The sequence below is a fragment of the Apostichopus japonicus genome, chromosome 14, assembly GCF_037975245.1.
Source record: "Apostichopus japonicus isolate 1M-3 chromosome 14, ASM3797524v1, whole genome shotgun sequence".
In the NCBI taxonomy this organism is placed as follows: domain Eukaryota; kingdom Metazoa; phylum Echinodermata; class Holothuroidea; order Aspidochirotida; family Stichopodidae; genus Apostichopus; species Apostichopus japonicus.
This window is the reverse complement of record NC_092574.1, coordinates 7,735,617-7,762,065: the sequence shown is the minus strand read 5'-3', so window position 1 is coordinate 7,762,065 and position 26,449 is coordinate 7,735,617. Positions and strand designations below refer to the sequence as shown.

Genomic DNA, 26,449 nt, shown 5'->3' with positions numbered 1-26,449 from the left:
AGGTTCGGACTCTAAATTTAATTGTAGAGGTCCCTAACGGGAACCTTGCATGTCTATTGCTGCAGCCGTTCACAATTATCGACGATGAAGCTTAAATTGGTTTTTAAAACAAACCATTAAGCTGTCATGAGTTTTCCCGCCTTCTCGAAACGGCATGTCCAAATGATCTGACACGCATTATCCCTTCTGGTGACAGGGCTGAAGCAAGGAGTATCTAAGCAAGAGGAAGCGAGAACCCCATCTTCTCTCTACATATCGATTGGTTATTCATCTTGGGGCGACCGATCAAACGGATTATCGCTTTTTGTTTTCAATTGGTTGTGTCTTGTATGACAAAATAAAGTTAACATTAATTTCTCTTGATTTATTACGTTGGCGTATATTAAGTGATGATATTAAATATTCAAACATTATAGTTTTCTTGACTTATTTAGATGAGCTTTTCAAGAGAGAGAAAAAACTGAGTTGAAACGCAACCTCATTGAATGATCGGCTCAAAAATACAAGGTTCATTCCATGGAAAATCAGCCTTTTTGAAAATGGAGTTTAAGCTGTTTTAAAAATATTACGTTTGACTGAAAGAAGTTTTAAAAAAAATGTCACTTTTGTTTTAAAACAGTTTTATGTGTTTTAATTTTGTTATTTTCGATGTTATTCAAAATCATTGATAAAAAAAATCTCAATACAATGTACGGTAGTTCTTAATTAAGATTTCATCAAGCATCAAATTTTATTATTCCTGTATGAAGATATTAATTATCATTACCATTAATAAGTGACTATGTGAATTATAGTAAGTCAGCCATCTCGATTTCCAGACATATTACATTAATAAAGGATTAATGTTAATATAACAACGGAATAGATTTCAGCATTTCCTCAATTTCACCCCCCCTCCCCCCCAAAAAAAAGCTGTGATGAAGAATGTTCGCTTTTTTTTTCTGTAATTCTGCAATTTTCTGAAATGTGCATCCTATAATTGTATAGATTTACGTGTTACAAGTATTCATAAAAACTTAATGAGTAATAGATTATGTAGAACTCCAAACATGTTAAAAACTGGTGAATATTTTGCTTTTATCTTTATCGTTTCTCTTTTTATTGAGTGTTCATCTGTTTAGATTCATTTGCATTCATATCGAACGCGAGATAAAGCAGAATAACGAATGCAATCTTAAAAATATTTGACAAGCACTTTTCATTAATGAATAAAATAAATAATCAATCGGATAATCAATCGATCGAATCAATCCAATTCCTTTTCTTAACCTAATCCTTTAATCGTTAGAATTCAGTAACTCGCCCAGCAAATAGGGGGGGGGGGGTGGGGGGGGAGAAGAAATTATCCGACAAAAACTACCGTAACTATTTCAAGCATAAACGAGTATACACAATCTAGCCGTATTTACAACTTCAGGGAAAGTTATATCGAGAAAGAACACCAATTACTGGTCTTTTCATGATTTCGTCATTAAATCCAAAAACTTATACATAACTGCATGAGGCAAATGTTAATCGGGAGAATATCTCTAACAATGTATAATGCTCATTCTGAAAAACCATGCATATTTCGGTGTGGACATTTTGTTATCGCTTCCTGACGTAAAGGCGCCTTGTCTAAACCTGAAATATGCAGAACTTTGGGAAAGCGCATTGGGCAAAGTTAAATAGAGAAGAGGTTTTGTTTGGAAAGCTGCGTATAACGCGCCCGTTCCGGATAGGTTGTAGCCAAACAGCCCGAAGCCGTAACGTACGCAGTGTTTTATAAGTCTTGGTAAAGATACACTAGAGATATAAGATAACAAAACGCTTGGTGACTCCGTGTAGGGTTTAGTTGACATGGGTCGATCGGAAAGCGGGATGGTAGGAAGGGATTGGATATCTGCCTCGTTCTGGTTACAGGTTTTACTAGCTGGTTTAAGGGATGAGGCAAAACAAAAATAAACCGGAACGGAAGCTAACGGGGGTGGAGATATCAAATTGATGATAATTCCTTTTAAGTATTTCAAGTAATTTCCACCATTTATAGGTAGAAAATATATATTAGGATGAATTTGAACGAAGGAATACGAGTAAAATCACCAGAAGAGAATTGAAGGAAAGAAAGGAAACAGATAAAAACCATAGTGTTTTAGGATATTGTAGTAAGGAGGCATACTTTTATCACCAGTAGACAACAGGTTATACAAGGTTTCACATTACACGTGCAGAAAGTCCCATTAAAATTGTAATGTATAGATTACGTCTTGCATCGAATTGAGGTATTTCCGTGACAGAGAGTATATCTTTGTCATTATACGCGAACCTCCCCCACCCCAAGGGGAGTAAAAAAGAAAAGAGAAATGAATAAATTAAGAGGAAAATACCATACTTCTGTTTAAATATGATAGTATTTATGTATAGTTCATCAAACTCATCGATATCTTATCTCAACTTTCCATAGCATTTCGTTTGGTCGGCTTCGGCAGTTTTGCAGTGGTGTTGAAACTCTCTGATGTATACCCATATATGAACATAAGGAGCAATAAAAACACTATGCATAGACATACAGAGAATCGAAACAGAGAACACTCGAATTAACTAAACCGTGAATTTTTATAATTTATTGGTTAACATTATGTGACATTTGATTTCAATTTAACAGTTTTCTGCACCATTCGATGGATGAAGATATCGTGATAACAATTGATCACGGAGATATTAAGCTGAAAATGACTCTTTTCCTTACTTTCTCGCTTTTAGATTATAATGTATCAATCATTTCATCTGCAAGGAAAATAACATTTTAAGGAAGTGGCATTGCAATACATCTTAAAATTTTAGAGTAAATTGACGTTGAGAAATATTCCAGATATATCACATTTTGAAGCGAAATACAAAAATATAAATATAAAAATAATAAAAAAAGCAGAAAAAGATGAAAGAAGATGAAAATATTTAAGCAAAGTGAAGAAGGTAACAAACCGATCTAGATGATATATAACATGTTAATTACATATGTTCAACTTCCTAAAGAAACGAAGAATTTCATTGGCAACATATTTCTTCCTTCTAAGTTTTGCAACGCTATAAAAATAAATTGATTTACATTTATTTCCGAATCAATTTTCACCAGTTCAAATAAATTTGCATAGTTGAGTAATGGTATAGTCTTGGTTGCTCACATGAGGCTAACATGAGTTTAAAAATATAACACAGAAGTTTGTGAAACGAAACACACACTGATCCAACTCTGCCATGTTCATAATGGTTTGTTCCGTTGTTGAGATGTAAAATATTACAGTTTATCCCATTCATCTATTGATGATCCATTGCATAGTAACCTGTGATGTCATTCACTGGCTACACTAACAATTGGGTTGGGTTTGTCTTTAAAGTTGAAATGATGATAGAAATAATTTCAATGATATGAAATAATGTTATTTCATGTTGATAATGTCTGATCAACTATAGACAGTAATTTCAAATTTGTAAAGGTTCACATTGCATCAGTGGAAAAACAACGAAAAACAAAGACAGTTAAAGGGGCTGTCCGTGTATGACATCACAAATATTTGCACAATGTATTTATCTGAATAAAATGAATAAGTTCCACTGTTTGTATATATTAACAACGGAACGAACTATCAATGTGGCTGATGGACCATTATGTTTCTTTTACTAGCTCTATGATAACAATTTTTTGTTGTTGAAAATGTAAACTTCTTTAAATCTGTAAGTGTAGCATATGTTACTACCAAATATAAGAGTGGAAAACATCATACATACATAACATGAAACATTTATAACTTATTTAATATTGTGCAGATATATAAGTTTGACTGTGAAGACCAATGTCCGTTAACTATAATATGCCAGAAATTTACACAAGCCGGTTTTGCAGTTATCATTTAATTTGATATGATGTTGTATTTAGGTTTAACCATTGAGTAACACAAGTAAACAAAGTTTATTTTTATATTTATTTCAACTTATGATATGAGAAGTTCACGACTTGAGCAAGTCTAAAATATAACAACATCACCGAACAATTACATTTCTTGTTTTTTAATGCTTCCTTCATTCATTAATCGGCGCATTTTCTTTCATTAAGTTAAAAATTCATTTAGAAAATGTTTCCACATGTTATTGCTAAATGTATAAGTATTCCTAATATAAACATATACTGGAATCGACTTAAGCCCTTGATATTGAATTTTACAAAAACTATGATGAATATGAAAGAGCAAAATATAGAAAGTTGCAACATAACTCATTGAACACAACGGTTTGAAGGTGTACGACAACTCCGGCAAAGAGTGATTAATATATATATATATATATATATATATATATATATATATTATATATATATTATATATATATTAAGATATATATTAAGATTTTCATTACGATTCATTACGATTTTAATTTATATATATATATATATATAAATATATATATATATATATACATATATATATATATACATATATATATATATATATTATATATATATATATATATATATATATATATATATATATATATATTATATATATATATTATATATATATTAAGATATATATTAAGATTTTCATTACGATTCATTACGATTTTAATTTATATATATATATATATATATATATATATATCACATGAGTATTAATTGATCCCAAACTTCATCTTAACTACACTTATCAAGAACTGTGGGTCACAAGATGTAATGGGTTCCTACTATATATATATATATATATATATATATATATATATATATATATATATATATATATATATATATATATATATATATATATATATATATATATATATATATATATATATATATATATATATATATATATATATATATATATATATATATATATATATATATATATATATATATATATATAAATTATTTATTTATATAAAGTGGTGATAGTGATGGCAAAGTGATGGAAGTGATCAATGTAATGAAAGTACATGAAATTATAGATAGTGTTTTAACGTACTGAGAGTAAATAGGAAACGATGCTAACATAGGTCAAGGCATGTTCTTATGATGCATGAGCTAATTGTGTACATAATCTGTGTTCAGGTATAGGAACTACTATAGCTGGACTGTGTAAATTAAATATCAGAAATGTAGACTAGATTGTTGAAATAACAGCTGCAAAGTGTGCACACGTCAGAACAAATTAGGAATGTCGATATACCATCTACGTTAGGTCGTATTGAAGCGAACGGTTTCATATACTGTTTCGGTGATTTTTCTTGGTTAAGAATTGATACAGCGTCTCATATTAAATTGCTTCTCCTCAGACTAATTTACTGTATAACATATTGTATAAAGGACATTCCATGGCGGACTGTCAGTAACATAATCTAGTAAAAACATCTATAGAGCTATATTCAAAACCTACTGAGAAGAATACAACAAACGACTGGGCATCAAAGGTTATACGGCATCAAGATAATCATGGCAATTTCGTTGATTAGCTTGACTCTAAATAGATTAACCATTTATACTGATTGAAATTTAAATGGATTATGGTGGGAAACATAGGACTTAGAGTGAGCTCCAGTAACGTAACCAGCAAAGGGAGTGTAGCGGTTTGATTAGACTCTCGACGTAAGGCAATTAATTCTATGTAACCCGAGGACATACTTTTTGGCGCGAATTCCGCTGATTTCCATGGAGACGAATTGTGAGCATTTTATTCCCCGGTGGTTACCGTCACATCGGCAGCGGGCAACCGATGGAGATTAAAGAACGATAAGTATACACGATCTGTCACTCAAGCCATCACTATCTTAGTTAGACGGTACATTTATGAAAAAGAAGAAGAAGAAAATGCCTAAAAAAAAAGAGAAAAAAAACAGTAGACGAAAAACTACAAAAACATAAGAAAAGAAGAAGAAGGGAAGAAATCCAAGTAACAGCCTAGCCCTTATAATATACCTGTCAAATAAGAGTTATTGTAATAAGTGGAACAACGGCGTGTAAATGTTATTGTGATAAATATGTCACGGCTAACTGGCGAGAGTAGTTCCATCCCACGGGGTTCCCGATCTCTGATAAATATGGAACAAACCCTAAATAACTATTGTACGAAACTGTCATCGAGTCGACGCAACTATATTCATTCGGGACGCTTCAGTGAAGACCGCAAGTCACGGAAACCAATTCGTTTGTTCATCACCCGGGAATTATCTGAAAGATATAATTTTTTTACAAAATGAATTAAAGAAGAGTAAAATTTCTTTCAAATCTTGTTAAACAGTTTTTTCCCCCTATCCTATCCTTTGCTTTGCTTTATATTCTTCACATTCCAGCATGTAAAAAGACAGCCATTGTTATTTTGGGTCAAGCTATTGTCTTCTGTTTGTGTAAGGCTTTGTTTAGAGAACAATGAGCGAATGCAACAAGTAGACTTTGAAGAATACATGACGAAATATGGTTGGCCTTTTGTCTTCTGTGTTAATATTTTCTCGTAGTTTTCATTTTCAAATACTAACAGGGAGAACCAGATTGGAACATGTTGTGACAGATAGTTCCCTCGTGCTTTTGAATCAAAATAAATTAGTTTAGCAGTAAATACTTCTCCGCACATTTTTTTTCACAACGGTAAGGTGCCAGTCTATGATACCTTTATAGTTATCATGCATTTCTTTTCGTACTCTTGCATTGGATATTTGGATGGTAATTTCAACGTAACACCGATGGAACTTACGAAGGGGAGGGGAAGAAGTGGGGAGGGGGAGGTTAAATACAAGAGAAATGTGATAAGAAACTAGACATTTGAGACTCGCTTTGGAAACTGCAACAAGTTTGCAAACTTGTCATTGTAATTTCACAGAAAAGACAAATAGATATAGACACAGGAAGGAAATAATGAAACGTGAACAATGCGCTCAGAGTAGTAAATGTAGTTACTCTTGTTTTGGCTAATAATTCCTTTATTACATGATTATCTAGCTGGGATATATTCCAGCTTTCGGCATTCCAAGCTGGTCGCAAATAGGCTAGGTATAAATATGCTATGGATGACTCAGTAACGATATATTTCTGTCTGATCTCATTTGCAAAGGGAGGTTATTTCTGAATTATTAACATCTATATTTTGAAAGTCTTATCGGCCATGACGAGGCTATAGCTTTGGAATACATTTTCTTCGGCAAACAGTATACTTTCCCGAGACTTTAGCATAATGATCGTCTTTACACAGTAACGCGAAAAGCAATATTATAAACCAATCTAATATGTATTGAAGTGTATTTGATTGACAGGAAAAACGTTTTGTCGGTAACAAAACCAGCTGCCTAAAGAATGATACAACTTACGCACCTTTCTTTACAATGTATCCTACATTCAGACCCATTTTTCTGTTGATGATTATTATTATTTTTTCTTCCGTTTTCTTGTTATTTATTTCAAGTTTCACAATTCCTCCTGCTTTTGACCCATTATATACTTTCAGTTACTTTCGTTGGCATCCTTATGTATTCCTACACAACCCGTCAAGAAGCCATACACGCTACAATGATTCCGAATTTGATTGTCAAGATTTTCTGCTATACCGCGTTCTCGCGAGATTTTATTGATTTTTATATGTGGATAGAGAAAAGACTTATAAACAAGCGTTTCCTGCGCCATTCAAGGACAGATACTTGTCTCACTTTATACTTGTAGAAAGAAAAAGAAGCAGAAAAAAGAAGAAGAAGAAGAAGAAGAAGAAGAAAGATCTATACTTCTTCATTCCATTTAGAGCAATTAAAAAGATTGGAAAATTGTTCATGGGAATGAGGAATGCTAAAATGCTGGTGGGTTTGAAACATTATCATCTATTCTCCTATTCAAGATATTTTGTTTTAAAGACATCCACTGCCCCCCCCCCCTTCGTAACTGCATGTTGAAAACGAAATGAATTAGTCCTGCAGATGAATATTGTCTTATGTAGGCCCATGCACTTGAAGTCACTAGTATATAGGGGTCAATTAGTTCAAAAGTTGTTGTTGCTGTATTCCACATTTTTGTCGACAAAATCTATACATTTTCACTTGAACAGAATAGTGCAAGTAACTTTTGCCCCCTTAAAATGTTATACCTTCTTTGATACGTTTTCAAAAATGGCTTATTTCTTTCATCCGTAGAAGAAGAATAAACACACATATTGCATTACCTGTGCAAAAATATACCTGCAAAATTCGTAGACACGAAACTTTAAATACATACCAATGAATAAATAAAAATAGCAAAATATACCTGAAAAATTACCATACCATGCCAATGAATAAATTAAAATAGCAAAAATATATGATATCTTAATGTATAGTCATATAAGTGGATAACGCCTATAGGAACGCATTGAGAAAAATTGATATTGAAAAGGTTATTAGAGAAGCCTGCTTAATAAAGAGGCAGTGTTGTGGTATCATTTTGGCAAATTTCCCTTTGAATATAATTTGTCGCCCACACACTTTGTTTAACATATTAATAATCACATGCAATCGCATACTAACCACATACTATACACCATGAAAAAGAACAATATTAAATGTTTCTTATGATGATTTAAAATAATATTTGAAAAACTTAATAAAGTAATGAACCGCATCATAACAGCATAGCTGCTTGAACAAAATACAGATTTAAGACAAAGGTTCTGCTTTGAATCTGTGATTTATCTTTTCTTGTAATTTCTAGTAATCATTTTAAAATATTTCTTTGTTGGTTCCTTTACGGAAGAAGTTTCCCAATAAACCGATGTTCAGGTATTACTTTCAGAAAACTAGTCTGTAAAACATTCTGATATCTGTATAGCCGTTTCCTTTTAAATCATATAATACGAATAATAAATATGTTCAACGCACAACTTTAGAACGATTTAATGTAAAGGTCTCAAAGTTCTCTTCATCTTCAACGAATGAGAAATTCATTGCCCCTTGGAACTATAGAGCAATAAATTTAAATAATGCTGGAAAAGGGGAGCATAACTTGAAAGTAATTGAAGAGAAGTGCTTTTTAACAAGACCAAGTAAAACCACGTGTGTGCTTAATGGATGTGATCACTTCAGAGACGTTTACAATGAATGGTAATTTATACCGGTAGTTCTATTGCACACATATGTAGTGTGAATGAATTCGTTTCTTTATTTTCTGTTCATTTTGCCACAAAAACAAACAGTTAGCAATGTTGACCTATTTTCAAAACAATGACAGAAGGAGAACATTCATCCTCTTCTACTCATTTTTTGTAAGTTTCAATGTTTTGATTAAATTGTTGCCAACATTCAGTGTATATGTTGTATTAAAATGATCAAAACACCGTACTATTATATTTATACTGCTTTTATAAATGATATGAGACGAGCCTTCGGAGCTGGTGACAGTTTATAAAAGAAATACTTGCAATAATGTTTCTTTTTCCTTGAAATAAATATATACGCTTACACAAATCTAAGGTAGGCATGAAACGTAAACGTGATAATGTAGCCCTTTGTATCAATTTCTGCCCGTCGTGTTATACCTGTTCTTTGACGATCGATTAAGCCGAACTTCCCGGGGAAAAAAATCAAGTCGTTCCGCCTTTAGACAGATGTTAATCGATAGAACTAGGGCTTTGTATCGTAGCTGTGTCTAAAAAATATTCTTAGGGATGAGCCGAGTAGATTTTATTACGTTTGTGTATTAACGCTAAGTTTTGAAGAAGTTGCTGACTGTTGTCGGCACTTAAATCATATGGATGTCTGAAATAAAACGGCGTCGAGCCTTGTCTTTGATGTAAGGTGTAAAATTTAATCTTACAAATTGAATTTCAAGTTTTATGCCTGACACATTTTGCTCCCCTTGTTTTGGATAACAGAGGGTTAGTGAACCTATGCTTCTTTGCAGCTACTTTTGAACTATTTGCATATCAGAAGTTAACTTGTTTCTTATTTGTTGTGAAATACGAATGTCAAAGTTGTTCAGAATATTGAATATTCTGAATAACTTTGAATAACCTATTATTCAGAATATTCAATATTCTGAACATAGATATTTCTATTAGAACTATGATAGCACATTTCTTAGAGATCTATGAAAGTAAAACAAGTCTTACAATTGCAGAGTAACTTAATGACCGTAACGGTATTTATGACATTCAAAGACTGCACTTTCTTGCTTAGAAGGTAGATAATCAAATGGACCCTTATTTCCTTTCCAAACATATGTTGAAATGTAAATATTAAGGCTATATATTTGTACATTTTCATGTAAAAAAATTGATATTGTATGATAATTCAAATCAAATAAAAACTATATTCTAAATCGAAGTTATGCATCTCCCTATGTAATTAATGAATAAAGAAATATGGTGAATTTAAAATAAAGATATTAGTAAGTAACGAATTATGACAAGAGTCGCCTTAAGCAGTTCTTCGTTTACTGATAATATTGAAGTTCTATTGTCAAACAACAAAACAATGCAAAGTAATTATTAAATATGAAAATAATAATATGAATGAAAAATACCGAAAAAACTTTAATACCATAGCTGGTATTCAATATACATGAAATCCAAAATATGAAAGCGTTGCAAGCCTTACAGCAAAACTATAAGAATATGCAATATGAAATTAGTTGCCTTCACTCCGAAAATAGTCAAATTTTAAACCATGCTAGAACTTGGAGTATACCATATTTCCTTCAATTGTTTGAGGTAATCAAAACTATCACCATAAATACATTAAAGTAATGAAATCAATTTAACCGGATACAAGTAATTGTTGCAAGATGCGAGGCGAATTTTAGATAATTTTGCCGACAAGCTTCTTCTAATTGAAGCAACTATATAACGTCTATCGGGTCCTTTGAAACCGTCCCAAAAAATTGATACAAAATCAGTTCAAGCTATAACTGTTTAATTTAGGCAATAAATGCGACTGATTGCCAGAGGCTACCAAAAACCGATGAAAAGTATATCTACATTTCTCGTTGTCATAATATTATCTGTGACCAATCAACATTAAACAAGCTGGCTGTCTGGTAAAAAGAAAAACTTTACAATTCTATTCTATATATTGTGTAAGAAAGTATACATTGAAATATGTGCATCAAAGAAATTTGCATATCTTAGTGACCATGTGATTTAATAAAAGTTATTTGTTAAATAGATAAGATGGGACCTCGTCGAAAACGTCGTATCAACTTTCGCCGCTTTTATAGACCACATGCCTTGTTAAAACCACCAATTACCTTTATGAGACAGAATTCTGTTTTTAGGGGTTATAGGCTATAGTTGTGACAATCTGAACCTAACGTAACTGGATTAAAGTCCTATACTTTTTGTTTCCTGCAACACACTTCAAATCGCCCGAAGGGTACAACTCGTGTCAGTAATTGAGTCACACAGGCGTGAAAAAGGTGTTACTCTTGTTGAGTGCCCCCGACGGCGATGCCTGGCGCATGTGTGTAAGGTGCCTGTTCGGCTGTTACGACAGGGCCAGAGTCAAAAACAATAAACGTATTAACAGCATTTTTTAAACGATTTTGTTTTTTGGGGGGGTTATCTTTATGGAGTCGGTTTATATCGTAGTTTTCTGCGAATATGAGCTTAGAGGGGGTATGAATGCCTGATCATTATACATGCAGCTAGCCAAAATATTTTCACGAAAAACTTTGTAAATTGGCTCCAAAGTGGCCTTGGGCACCACAAGGTCAAGTTGAAGCACTTGTGTTAATTACAAAAATAACGTATAAATTATTGCAACAGCTTTACATCCACAACTTTCTTCTTTGACCGCCGGTTGTGAAGCAAACTAGATAATTTTCAACTTTACGACATCGAAAGCTTGAAAGTGGGACGCAATTTTGGAATTTTGTTATCAGTAATAGTAATGTTGTTTACTACCATTACATAGTATACATTAGGCTACGTCTTCTTCCTATAGGAAGAATACATACTGTTTCAAGTATAGGCCTACTTAAAAAGTCATCAGTAATCCTCCTTTTTTCATCTACTTTTCCAAAATATTTACGATCATTTTTACTATTTTCAGTTCAATTCAATTTCAATTTTGTTGTCCTCGTATTATCGTACAGAATAAAACAGAACATATACAACACAGTAGAAAATAGTATAATATGAAGGACAGCGTAGAACAGAAATACTATTGACTGGCTAAGTGAGCAGAACAGATTTACATGAGAAAGAACAGATTAATATGAGAAAATCTACAGATTACCATGAGAAAGAACGGATTAACACGAGAAAGAACAGATTAAAATGAGGAAAAAAACTCAGATTAACATGAGAAGGATAGGAATGTATAAGTACCTTACAAATGAGTGCTTACAAGATCTGTCTTCAAATTCCTTTTAACATAATTAATTGACTCAGCAGTTTTAACAGAAGACGAAGGGATATGACAGACGGTGAAGAAGTAGCTGTTGAAGAGATATTTACCATGCTGTTGTATTGGGTGCCATGCTGTTGTATTGGGTACCAGGTTGTTGTATTTGGTGACATGCTGTTGTATTGGGTGCCATGCTGTTGTAATATATGCCATGCTGTTGTACTGGGTGTCATGCGGTTGTATTGGGTACCATGCTGTTGTATTGGGTGCCATGCTGTTTTATTGGGTACCATGCTATTGTAGTAGGTGCCATGCTGTTGTATAGCCAATGCAGTTATTTTTACCATGCTGTGTATTGTATTGGGTTACTGTAAAAAAAAAAAAAAAAACATTGATGGAGTAATTGGTAACCACTGGAATGGTTCACAGCTTCAGAAAGGACATTAGGTAACTTATTGTTACAATAGTGGTAAATAAAGCATGCCACACTGAATGCAGTAAGAAGGAATCTCTCTGACCATGAGCTAATTACTCTGCTTGTACAGGCGGCAATAATAGGATAACGACAGGGTTTTATGAGTAAGTATCTGAATTAATCTATTATGTAGAATTTGAAGTGGTCTTAAGTATGACCCTTTAGCTGTTACCATAAATCTCAACGGCGTAACTTAGCCTAGATTAAATAATCCGAAACAGTATACAAATACAATAAACCAACAAATTTAGCTGTATTTGGGGTTGATTATTTCATCAATCTATTTGTATATTTTATTTCACTGTTAAAACACCAGCATTTTGCGTTGAGAAATTTTGATGTTGTTCGAAACACAAAAGTCACATGGCAAGGGTATTTCATTAATTTGACAAGAAACGCTGTATTTCAGATAAAAAAAAACCTTAAACGATAATTTTTTGAACCTATTATTTTTTGCGCATGATCAATACTAACTTTCAAAATTGCCTGTATGACGAAATTTAGGAGTTGGATACTATTTATTAATACTTTTCTCTCTTCCTCACTGTCCTTCATTTGATGAAAAAGTATTTTTAAGTTCAGTTTAATAGATCAGCTAGAAGCTTATGTTACGTGGTAACATTGGTAAAGTTGGTAAAACTAAGCTACCAACAAAAATCACCAGGAATCATGAAACTTCAAAGGTTTGCAAATGCAACAACAAAACGTGTACTTTAAATTTGTGGGTATACAGAATTTTCTGTTGTGCACTAAACTGCAAATTTCTTAATTTAATTAGAATTAAAGATAATAGTAACCATATACAAATAGTTTTCTTCAATATTAACCTTGATCACAGTAATGCTAAGATATAGCCCAACCGGCAGTAAACATCAAAACCACTTTTCCATAAATTTGCGGTTTGAAATAGATTGGATAATTGATATTTACTAAAATGCGTATTCATTGGTAATTATGATAAGGTTTCCTTTTTTAAGTATATATATTTAATGTTTCAAAAAGAGAAATATTCTCTCTTGAAATATTTCTAAAATAATTTCATATTTACATGTCAACAAAAGGTATATTCTAATCAAGCGAATCATCACTTCCTTCGTTTAATGAGCCTCAGGGAAGATTTTGCTACGGTTGTAAACGAGTTATCTTCCAATAAAGATTTAATAATAACATTATAATAACAAATATTAAACAGTTTAAATGCTTTAACAGATTTATGAAATTATTAAGAATATATATAGGTAACCTCGTCTGGCAACGTGACCACAACAAAAATGTCTTCTGTGTCTCTTTCTTTGTTGAAATTTGCACCAATATCTTCTTGTGTGTGTGGTGACTTTTATAGTTGTGAATATAAGTAATGAATCGTTTGCGTTAAACACTTTGGAATCAAAATGAATGGGATGTACTGTAGTTATAATTTCAATCATCTATTTTATTCTATTCGCAGTGACGTTTACTTAACACTCCATGGCGGATGGTATATTTGTTGGAACTATTCCGCCCGTGGCATAGCTTGCAATTATCAAATTATGTAGTTTTGTTTATTTCCGTCTCGCCTTGAGATGTCGTTGCAAGTCATTGTGCATGAAAATATTATTAATGTCACATAAACTTCCTGGGAACGGAAGACTAAACGTTTTAGGAAATCCCTACCTTCTTCAAAGACACACCAATCGCCCGTAAAAATACATAGGACGTTTTGATGGATGGCTGTACACTGAAAGAACTAAATATTTTTTTTTTCGAAAACCAAACTCATTAACACCGCGTAATAATTAATAATAAGATATATATATATATATATATATATATATATATATATATATATATATATATATATATATATATATATATTACTGAACGAGTGGCCTTTGAGCAAAGAATTCACATAGCGGGCTTCCTTTATTAATATCTTGTACTAAGATTCGTGATAGGTACCGGTATGATGTTATTATTATTATTGTTAATATTGTTAATAATAATAATAATATCCATATATATAAATATATATATATATATATATATATATATAAATAAATATATATATATACATATAAATATATATATATATATATATATATATATATATAAATATATATATATATATATATATATATATATATATATATATATATATATATATATATATATATATATATATATATATATATATATATATATATATATATATATATATTAACACAAAGTAAAACACGTTGGATTTATCACATAACATTACTGGAAAAAAAACTTTAAAAATTGTGATATTTCAAGTAAACACCACTCCTCCGCCACCTTTATCCTGGAGCCACCCCTCCCCTCCTCCCCTGTTTCCCTTTTCCCTCTTCGACGTTGCTTGAGTGAACTTTGAAGGAAATTATTTCTTCATGACCTATTTCCAAAGTCCAGATGAACTATTTATGTTATTGCTAGTAATGTATACATGCATGCAATAGGATTAAAAATATTTCCAAAATTCGACGAAAGAAGTACTTTCGTAAATTGTAAGACATCTCCCTTTTCTCATATATGAAGTTTTTCTTTGGAACAACACCCCACCGGTAAAACTTAATTTTTTAAATTGGGGAATTCTCCTTTTTTCTTCTTTTTTTTTCTCTTTCTTAACTTCAAAGGGGGAAAAAAAGGGTATAACTTAGAATATGGTGACTGATTTCCGGGAGATTTGATCGTATTGCTTTAAGCTTTTTGTGTATTAGGGTTACGTCCAGAGCGGTATACCAGCGCAAATCAAGCAGACACGGACACCATTCCAAAGTCACCCACATACGCTATCCTTCTGCGCCGCTATCACTTAGCTAAATTGACAAAGCATTGGAATTTGTGCATCAAATTCCACACTATTGTTCCTTAATTAATTGCTCCTGTTGCTATTAACTGATCATTTTTCATGTTCCCGTAATCATTTTTACTTCTCTCTCTCTCTCTCTGCTGCGATATAAGCAAACCCCAACAGCCCGCCCGTAGGGTACAGCCCAGATTTTGCATTCATAAGTCCAACAAATTAATCAATCAAATGTACGACCACAAACGTCGTTGTCTCATTCTTGCCATTACGGAAATTTGTCCTTCGAAGTTGCGTTACTGCCTCTCTGGAAAAGGCGTATTAAGTTCGCCCCGACGCACTGCGTGTAGAATGACAACATCGTATATGCAGATATATATATATAGATATACATATATATATATTTAAAAAGGTGCGCTGTATGTGAAAGCGCCGCCACTTAACCCAATTAAGTTTCTTACACGCAGCGTTCGTTAACTACTAGTTTTAACAAATTGTTTGTCGACATAAAATGATAGGTCTTTTTCCTTTTTGGGCGAATCAATTTTTAACATAACCCTTATTGCTACACCCACGAAGACGTAACTTGGGAAAGATTTGTCATGAAATGCTTCATTCTCAAATCTCAAAATGCTATCCCCCCTTCTTTTTTTTATTGGAAGTACAAATTTGTTCAAGCCGTGTACAAGCGTGGCCAATTGGAAATACTAACACAAGGCCATGGACTTTTTCCTTGGTTTGTATCGTGTTCAATGATTTTCATCGACTTATATACCGTCAATTCAGGATTGACTTTTTGTAGTGTTTAAGTGAGAAGGAAGGCTTTAATGTGATTGAAAATATCGTTAATTGCTAAAGGACTTTAAGAGTATAGTTTCAATTATGAGGTCCTTTAGTGTTTTTCAGTTCATACAACACCTTACCACTCATTTACTCTGACAAAGATGGATATCGGTCGGTACTAGAAATTGATTAAAAGTGGCAGACCATCACCAAAATCTTGATGAGTTGGACTACCAGCCATGCATTTGATCGTGAAGCAAATCATTAACAACTGTTAAAGATTAAATCTCCAAACATAGTTGTCTAGCACGCTACACGCCAGGTTACTTATATATATCTATACATAGTTGGTTAGAGAGAATGATTCTTCTTTTAAAAAAGTCATCCAGTAACAAAAACAACAAACTAAAAAAAAAAAAGAACATGTCTGATCGAAAAATAGTGAAATTACACTAGTTTAAAGTAATTATTGTATAAAAACTTAGTTCAACGTTAATCACACGATGTGCAATTTCTACACTGTCAACATTGAAGGTCATGTTGTTCAATAAAGTACACTTAGTTTAATTTATTTTCCGATGGATAATAATTCAGAAGTTAAAAACTATTTAGTACTAAAACGTAAACAGAAAAAAAGTTTCTAGTTCAGTTTAATAGACTTCAAAGCTTGAACTGTTGCTAAGATATGAAAGACGAAATTGATTCACTTAAGTGGAAGTTGTGATACGTGCAATATTATGTTATTCCGAGCAGGATAATGATATGAACCTTCTCTATATTTTTTTTTCCTCTTTGTAAATTTTTCTTAACTGAAAATCTTTGAGTGTATGACTTAGTTACAAAAGTCGCAGAAAGTTTTCGACCGTTGTATAACATTTTTTCTTCTAAATTTTGTACCACATTATGAAATGAAAGAAGTATCTTCATTTATAAATTATTTATTGGAAAACCGTTTTGTGCAATAACATTGAGACGATCTCATCATAAACTCTTTTTGTGCGAGTTTGTTTTTATCTTCAAATCAAATTTTACCCGTAATAAGTTCAAACGATATGATTTGATACATTGTGTAATTTTCCAAAGTCATTGCCGGTATGCTTTACTATTATCTGTATTGTCTTCAGATATTTAACTATGTTCCTCTTTGAACAATGAAAACAAATCATCGATAGTTTCCCCGGAGCTGTAAAGTTATTATAATTTGTCAACAACATTTCTTCGTTGTATGCTCTACTCATCGAGGTGAAAGTATGGCCTGAGCAAAATAGAAACTTATTGGCTATATTGTAAGTTGAATGCTTTATATATATATATATATATATATATATATATATATATATATATATATATATATATATATATATATATATATATATATATATATGCAGTGTGTGTAGCATGTGTGTGAGTTTCTAAAACAAGACATCCCTCCTTAAGTTAAAGCCCTTGACAATGCTTTCCACAGTAGGCTATAGGCCTAAATCATACAGAGTAGTATATACTTAGTTAGGTCTAACCGGCAAGACTATAGGCTAAATGAACAGGTGCATTATACGACCTGAGACCCATGTCGTTATTCAAGGGACAAGTTTAAGCGGACAACAAGCATGATGGCTGATACCATTTTGGACGAGAAGAAGTTCTAGTATTTCACTACATCGTATTTCAGTCTCTTGGGTGAAGTAGTAGCGGATCTGGTACATAGGAACTGCACAATGCAACTTACATCAAGGCGACACATGAGAGCAACCGATCGCGGTATTAAAAGTAATCTAGATTAAAAAGATTTCAAATACAATTTGGATTGACCATTTATCGTTCAGCGCTTTGTAAGAAAAACAAATCTTTTAAATTTCAGACACGATTTTAGAATAACTTCAGAAAGACCAAAAAACAACAACAACAATTATGTTTAAATTAGGATTAAAGTGACTTTGTTATTGAAACGCTAAATTTTAACAACCGAAGGTCTACTTTTTGAATACTCCAGATTTACTGTATATCATAATTGTATTATATGAGGCAGTGCAGGATTTTGTCTTACTCCTATATATAAAAGTTGATCAAAACACTTTGGTGCGGCCCATTGTGTTTCTTTACCAATTTAAAATGTTTAGTCTTTCAATCAAATTAATATCCGCGTACTTGGACTGTACTCTCGAGTGATTGCTAAATAATATTTACACTTCGCCTGCAGAAAGTTTCGCCTTCCCATGTGAGGTGTTTCTGTTTTAGTTCAAAGTGCTGCAGGCATCTAGACCCATCACCTTGAACTTGAAACTATAGGGGATGTTAAGGTCAACTGCTGCAGGGGGTAAAGCTCTGCGGCGGCGCTGCACTTGTGTATAAAGTTGAAATGAACAGTTATAGATCAAATTTTATGTGTGTCCATTGACCATTACATAGACAGATAAGTCACGAAATGCTAACATTTAAATCCAACAATTCGCAATTTAAGATGAAAATAATCTTTGAGTGCAGCATTGTTTTGTTTTTCTATCTTCTTCTTTTGGTTCCATTCGTAAGTAAGTATTATGTATTATAGTGAATTAATATGGCCTGTGAAATTTATCAAAGAATAATACAAAGCTATATCAGCCTACCGCGTATGGCATTGTTAATGTTTACAATGCCTTAACCCGTGAATGGAAGAAACAAAAGTATGGGATTCAATCACCTAAGCTTTGAAATATGTTGCTATGTATTGTTTTAGGTAAAAAAATTATAAATATGAAATTTTAATGAAAGTTGTTCAAATATGCAGTAATTTTAATAATATAAGCAATACATATGTCAACTATCCTTGAGAAACTTTTAATTTGCTTACAACCAACCTATCAATGTATTAAAACACATCACATGAGTATTAATTGATCCCAAACTTCATCTTAACTACACTTATCAAGAACTGTGGGTCACAAGATGTAATGGGTTCCTACGGTATATATATATATATATATATATATATATATATATATATATATATATATATATATATATATATATATATATATATATATATATATATATATATATATATATATATATTACTGCCAAATTTAGTCATGTGATGTATGACTTATAAATAGCATGTCGTAAATACCAAGTAATGGATTTGGTTTCTTTGGTTACTCCCAGACGATTGTTATACACTCATTATGTGTAGTGCAGACTGCCTATGCCGTTGAGAAAGCCCTATACACCTGCACATTGAAAGACATCCAAATTGCTCTGTGTTACATCACATTACATTGACATTCGCAGACTATTTAATTTTCAAATTAAATCGTGCGGAAAATGTCAACATCTTCTGCAAATTCGATTCAATTTCGTTTAACACGGACGAGATAACTTACAATCAAGGAAATTTGGGTTTAATCTTGGAGAAAATAATGCAATAAAACCATCCTAACATGTTATTAATGATCCAGTCAAAAATATTACGCTATTTCTATGGAAGGTCATTCCGGTGTATACCGTTGGGTATGGCATTGGTTCATAATGGTGAATTTGTTTACCATTGTGCGTCCCTCGTGTTTGCTCATAGCAACCCAGATAGGGTATATGCTATCGGCTGGAAACTGTACATAAAAAACAAACTGAGATAGAGCTTCAGGAAAGAGGCTTTTGAGCAGAGCAAGAGGAAACTATATTGAAGGCCCTTATTTCTCAAGCAAAGGTAAATTTGAGGAACTTTACTATACTTAAGAATATCCATGAGATAATATTTTAGCCACTAGATAATTGGGTATTTATAAGGAATAATGTTTTAAGACTGTAAAGTGTAAGTTTCACAGTTGCAACTTAACAGAAGTAGAAGACCCTACAATCAACTCGTTGTTTTTTGTAGAAATTGTTTCCCGTGCATGTAGTACAGTGTTTATTTAATCTGTCCATCCTTCTCTCTTTTTTGGGGGGTTGTTTTCCTTCAAAGAAAGCGACGTTTTTACATTATATACGTCACGATATAAATATATAAAACCACATCAAACATGGTAACTCATGAGACACTAAACGTCATTTTAAAATGGTAAAATATCAGTCTTAACACTATATGAAAGTTATTTGCTGCCAATCTACTTGGATAGTGTAAACAAATCATCTTTCATGATTATATTTTGTCTAGAAGAGAAAAATGGATGAAAGATGCTACACGTTACGTGACAGCAATTTCGGTTCTATCACTCAAACTGGCCTTAGAAACAGAATGTAGAGAGCAAAGTGCACTTTCTGTGGCTCCTAATTCAAATTCAAATGCTTCAAGTCTTTTTCTGTGTATTTATTTATATTTATATTGACACACAATTGTATTCTATAGAGCAGGTAGGCATCCTCAGTTATGCGCTGCGGCACTCATTTGAACCAATGGAATTTAATTAATTAATATTGATTAATAAGTTTGTTTCACTCAACCGTTTAATCTTTTAAGAGTCAATGTTAACTTTGAGAATATTTCTAATAACTTACTTGTCTTGTGGTAAAATGTATTTTCATTCTCCTCCACTCCAAAGGCGAGTCACTAGCTTATGCAGTTCTTCAATACTTGATCTGGGTGTGGTGATATGACCTTACGAACTCTTTTATATTTTTCTTTACTTCTGTATCTAAAGAAGTGGAAAAGGAAGGAGAAGAAGAAGAAGAAAAAATTTTTTTTAGTATTTCCTGAACCAAGCCTCACTTTGTGAGGTTCACGCTAAATTAAACTTCGTATTGTATTGCAAAGAACAGGGGAAAAATATAGTTTCTACCGGTTACGTTTCGTATAGCTCTATATGTACTTCTGCGCGAACACCTCTTCGACTGTTATTTCATTATATCGAATTAAAGCAAGCAAGCACTCAGTCCTAACCAGTTTGACGCTTTTACAAACCCAAAGACCCATACTTGCTTTTCATTTTATGCATCTCTCCGTTTTTCAGTTTGCCTTTTTTTTCTCTTCTACTTCTTCTTCTTCTTACAAGCCCAAAACGTCTTGCACATGCTACTAAAGGTTTTTGCCAAAAAAACGAAAGAAATACTAATTGAATTAGGTAAGATGAAGTCCGCACGAAAGGCCTTCTTTTTCACCGTGACTCAAGAGATAAGTTGGTTGGGTAGAGTTCCTTGTAAGCCTTCGGTTCTTTCTTTCTTTTTGCTTTCGTTATATTTCTCCAAATCTTTAGATGCGAAGCGCCATGTAAAACGGCAGTAAAAGGACGTGTTTTCACATCGACTAATGAAATTGACTGCAGCCAAAAGAATGTCAAAAAAGGCCGAAAATTAAATTTGAAGTCTGGGCGTACAATCTTTCTTTCTTTATTTCATACTGTACTTCGTCAGAAACATCTTGTTTTGTGGTAGATACACTTGGAGACGAGATTTCAAAATCGTGTGTACCTCGTCGTAATGTATTGTAGATGAGGAGAAGAAAAAGGGACTTTTGTCATTAAAATCGTGCTTATTCTGAAATTTGTAGTCTCAATTTATTTTTTTACAAACGCTGAAAGATCCCAAAAAGCTGGCGGCATTTTCATCTCGAGAGTTTTGTCACGCACAAGGCGGAAAATTGAGCGGGCCATTATAAGCAATATCTTTCGAATCTTTTCAGCAACTGTGGAAAGCAACTTCTAATTTCACCATTTTAATTCATATTAAGGATCATAAGTGATACATTATCTCCAACAAATCAGCTATCTTCAGGCTTTATCAAGCAGTATCTGTGACCTAAACTTTATTATGTTTGGCAATCAAGTCACTGGAAATATATATATATATATATCTATATCTATATATATATATATATATCTGTATATATAGATATATATATATATCTATATGTATATCTATCTATATAAATGTTTATTCATATATATAAATATATATATAATTATATATATATATATATATATGTATATATATATATATACATATATATATATATATATATATACATATATATATATATATACCGGTATATATTTATATATATACCGGTATATATATATATATATATATATATAAATATATAGAGTAGGTTGGCGTCTATCTTGGCGCAGAGTGCTCTATGTCCATTGGACAGAGCGGAATATATGTTGATACTAGATGAGACTAGTGGAACACTAGTAGTTGTAACTCGGAGTTTCACGCTTTATAGCGATCTTCAGACAACTCATATATATATATATATACCGGTATATATATATATATATACCGGTATATATATATATATATATATACCGGTATATATATATATATATATATATATATATATATATATACTATATATATACCGGTATATATATATATATATACCGGTATATATATATATATATACCGGTATATATATATATATATATATATATATATATACCGGTATATATATATATATATATATATATATATATACACATACAAACATACATGCATACATGAACATACATGCAAACATGTACATACGTGTCTGTAAAAAAGTTGATTGAGAAATGACTTTAACTGTTAGTGTGTTTTTTTTTTAATTTATAGGATAGATCCGGTATGCTCAAAGGAAGCAATTAGTCGTAGTAGAAAGAGGTTAATGCAACCATTCGAAACATAGTGGATTATAAGGGTCTATATTTTATGAACAATATATGTCTCGTGTCTTAGTTTCTGTATTACTGTTTTATTCCGCGTTTAACTGAAACAAACTGATTATAATGTTATCACTGACAGTATTATCAATTATTCGTATTTCGTATACTTTATCTCGTCCTCATTCGACTTGACCTTCATTTTTCATACATAATAACTCATAATAAATGAACAAACAAACACGTCAAATTTGACCTTTCATTACGTCATCAGTTGTCATTGTGTTGATGAAGCCACAGGAAAGGCCTGCGGTATTGTTTTTGAGTGGACGTTTAAAAATATTATTTTATGTTACATTAACTGCAAGATTTTACGCACTTCTTTAGATCTACTTGCCACTTGTAAAGTTTTAGGGTATAGGTCGTTGAAATATTAACCATTTTACTCAAAGTTGTCAAATTTGAATGAATTTTGTGTTTTAAAGTAATCCTTTCAAGCAGCTTTTTGTTGCTTAGACTTTGGTTTCAACAAATTTACAAACCCATCAATTACAACTCATATTAATAATGTTCCAAACTTAAGCATAGATTTTTCCTGATTTTTATGTAACGGAATGAACGTTTACAAGCAAGTAGATAATTAGTAAATAGACGAATCAGATGTGTATTTAACAACTCTTGTACAGATTCAAAATTCGAAATAACAATTTGACTAATCTTGTTATTTAATTTCACTGTGTTATGGTATATTTCGATCAAAAATATTACTGCTCTCGAATTAGTCTTTACAACTAATTATTCAGTTCATATATACGTTAACCATTTCACTAATGTAAGATAAGGATCACGTGGTATCATTCCTATAGGAGATGCATTAAGTAATCACAGTTCAATGTCGTCACAGCATCTTTCTGTAAAGAATGACTGAATCGGGGAAATTTTACACATTTTCATTTTATTTTGAATACATGATTTCTTATGTTGACATGGGTTTTTTTTATCACTGTTTTCATCATTTAAACAACAGTTGGCTCTAAAAATAACACAGAGACTGAATGGAATTAAGAATCCCAAAGTAAGGAAATAAATACTTCCGTTACCTATGAAACGTGAAAAAAGACACCTCTTCACTCAGTACAAACACCGCAAGTAAAGCGCAAAAGAATCTAAGAAGGTGAAACCCCTCAAGCAGACTCAAATACCAGTGCTCCAACATTAAAACAATTTAGAAAATACAAACTAACCATGTTTTCGTAATATTAAAGTATTATATTAGTATATATTTAAGTAATGTTAAAGTATATTTTGTCATGATCGTCCCTTTATGAAAGCAATCATAATTATTAATGCAATTTAGCCATCCTTGATAATATGTAGTTATTGCTCTGACTAACATATTTTTTTAAAGTACTATGCCCTACTAGCCAACTAATATCATAAACATTTAATTTTCATTTTTTCCATAGGCCGCACATCCTCCTTTATTTTATATCTTAATCTGGCAAACAAAGAAAATACATATTTTAAAAGGTAGTACAACATTCTTATATGTGCAAAGAAATCTTACATACCTATTACTTTGATGTTAGTACTATTTGCGTATTAATAAGTATGTTCAAGTTTATGCAAGTATATGCACGTATATGCAAGTATGTACAAGTATATGGAAGTATGTACAAGTATATTCAAGTTTGTTTTTGTATAGGCCTACGCATGCATGGTACAGGCGTGATACATAAACATGTAAGTATCGTTGCAAATCAATACAGGTGTATTTTAATTAAATCGACTATTGAATAGTACTTGCAAAATATATCTCTGAAATGATTCCAGAACACATGATAAATATAAAACAAATAAGTTAATTAATAACTTTATTCTCCCATTTTAAGTTCAATTCTTATACTACGCCATGTTGTTAACTCCGCTACGCTTCTTAGAATGACTAAAAACACACAACATTGATGAAGTGTTCAAGAACCGCGAGACGAGTGACGTCACACTTTTCTGTGTATGTACAAACTTCTATGCGTCACCTTGTTACAAACATAAACGTAAAGATTACTTAGAAAGGTATTGTATACGCGTATTTTAAAACAATTACCCCTCCTCCACCCCTACTCCCAACTACCCCACCCCACCCCACCACTTTAAAAAGTTCCGCTCCGTTATTAGACTCTGTATCTGTTACAAAGTGTGGCGGGTAAATACCTTTAAGTAAAATTTGGGAAGGATATTATTTTAATCCCCTAAATTACCGTATTTTAGCGCGATCATAACTCTTATGAATATCAAATTTGTAGCTCCCCCCCCACAAATATATTTTTTTTTCACAACAGGCATACATGGTTGACATATGAAGATCAACTTATGAATCGATTGATGTATTAAGTCTGAAATGTATATACAACATTGTCATGAAACAATACTAAAATAAATACACGAGTATGGTGCTTAATACATGCATTGATACTTGAATATGTATACAGGATTAAAGCGAATCCAATGAATATTTAACTACTGGTTAAATTCAATCGAGTTGGTGTACATACCTTATATACATAATGAAATAATGAATGCAGTGATTTTCAAAATGAACGATGAATATGCATAACCAACAAGAGAGACTTATTACTATTACAGAAACAACTATCATTAATGGATAATAAACAAAGAGAGAATAATTACAATTGTATCAATTAAGATGTCTCTGTTCTCTTTGTCTTTTTTTTTTGTCCAAAATGTTTACCTAATTGTTATCAACTAAATATTAGCCTAAATGTTTTGACTTACCTGACTAGAACATCTTTTAATACTAGATACGCACAGTAATCCATTTTAGCAACCCTTTTTTGAAGCATTATTTTTCTATTTCTCCTCAAAAAGAGAAAAGAAATATAGGAAATATACACTATCCAAACCAGAAGTTTATCTTGCCTGCCTATCAAATCAAGATGAGATGTTTACTACGCAAGGATCGGTCGGACACTGACATTATAGACAAATTCAAAAACTCTCGTGGATCTTATTTCCCAGCCCCAGATCCTTTAACTAAACAAGAATTAAATTTAAAAGTTATAATGAGCAGTTACCTAGTAGTCGTTCGATCGCGAGCGACTTTTTTATCAAATTTTCTGTACCCTAAATTCCATTTGCACCCTATTCTATCCTATTAGCACACCGTGCACGTGTATAATGTGGTTAGGACGAATTATAACGGAACCTTTTCCGTATATACGCGGTGAAACCCACTACACGATAATTTCATAAAGATGAAACTCGAGACCTTATCATTTAAAAAAAAAACATATTAACTGAAAGATATTTTGTTTTCGTTTAGAAAATATTATAGAATTTGGGAGAGATGATATATTTTTTCCCCTCCTATTTATTAAGTATGGAGCCTTGACATGTTTCGAGAGATGTTCACGGTTGGCTTAAAGATGCGAATAGTGTAGAAGTACCCGCCGACATGTTAAATCGAGCTTTAACTATGGCCATTACGCGATAATGAAATAC

The 26,449-nt window shown here is 32.0% G+C and overlaps 1 long non-coding RNA gene across 2 annotated transcripts in view; it reads right to left on the bottom strand.

The window, feature by feature from the left end:
* Nucleotides 1-4,921: 4,921 nt before the first annotated feature.
* LOC139979996 (uncharacterized) overlaps nucleotides 4,922-26,449 on the bottom strand; it is a 37,193-nt gene continuing 15,665 nt past the window's right edge. Inside the window, exons 1-3 of one of the 2 annotated variants that reach the window (XR_011797424.1) lie at nucleotides 25,724-25,905; nucleotides 20,850-20,986; nucleotides 4,922-6,196 (exon numbers count right to left, since the gene is read on the bottom strand). This is a non-coding gene — a long non-coding RNA (uncharacterized lncRNA). Of the gene's footprint in view, nucleotides 6,197-20,849; nucleotides 20,987-25,723; nucleotides 25,906-26,449 lie in introns of those variants that run through there. The other variant, XR_011797423.1, reaches the window with a different exon arrangement.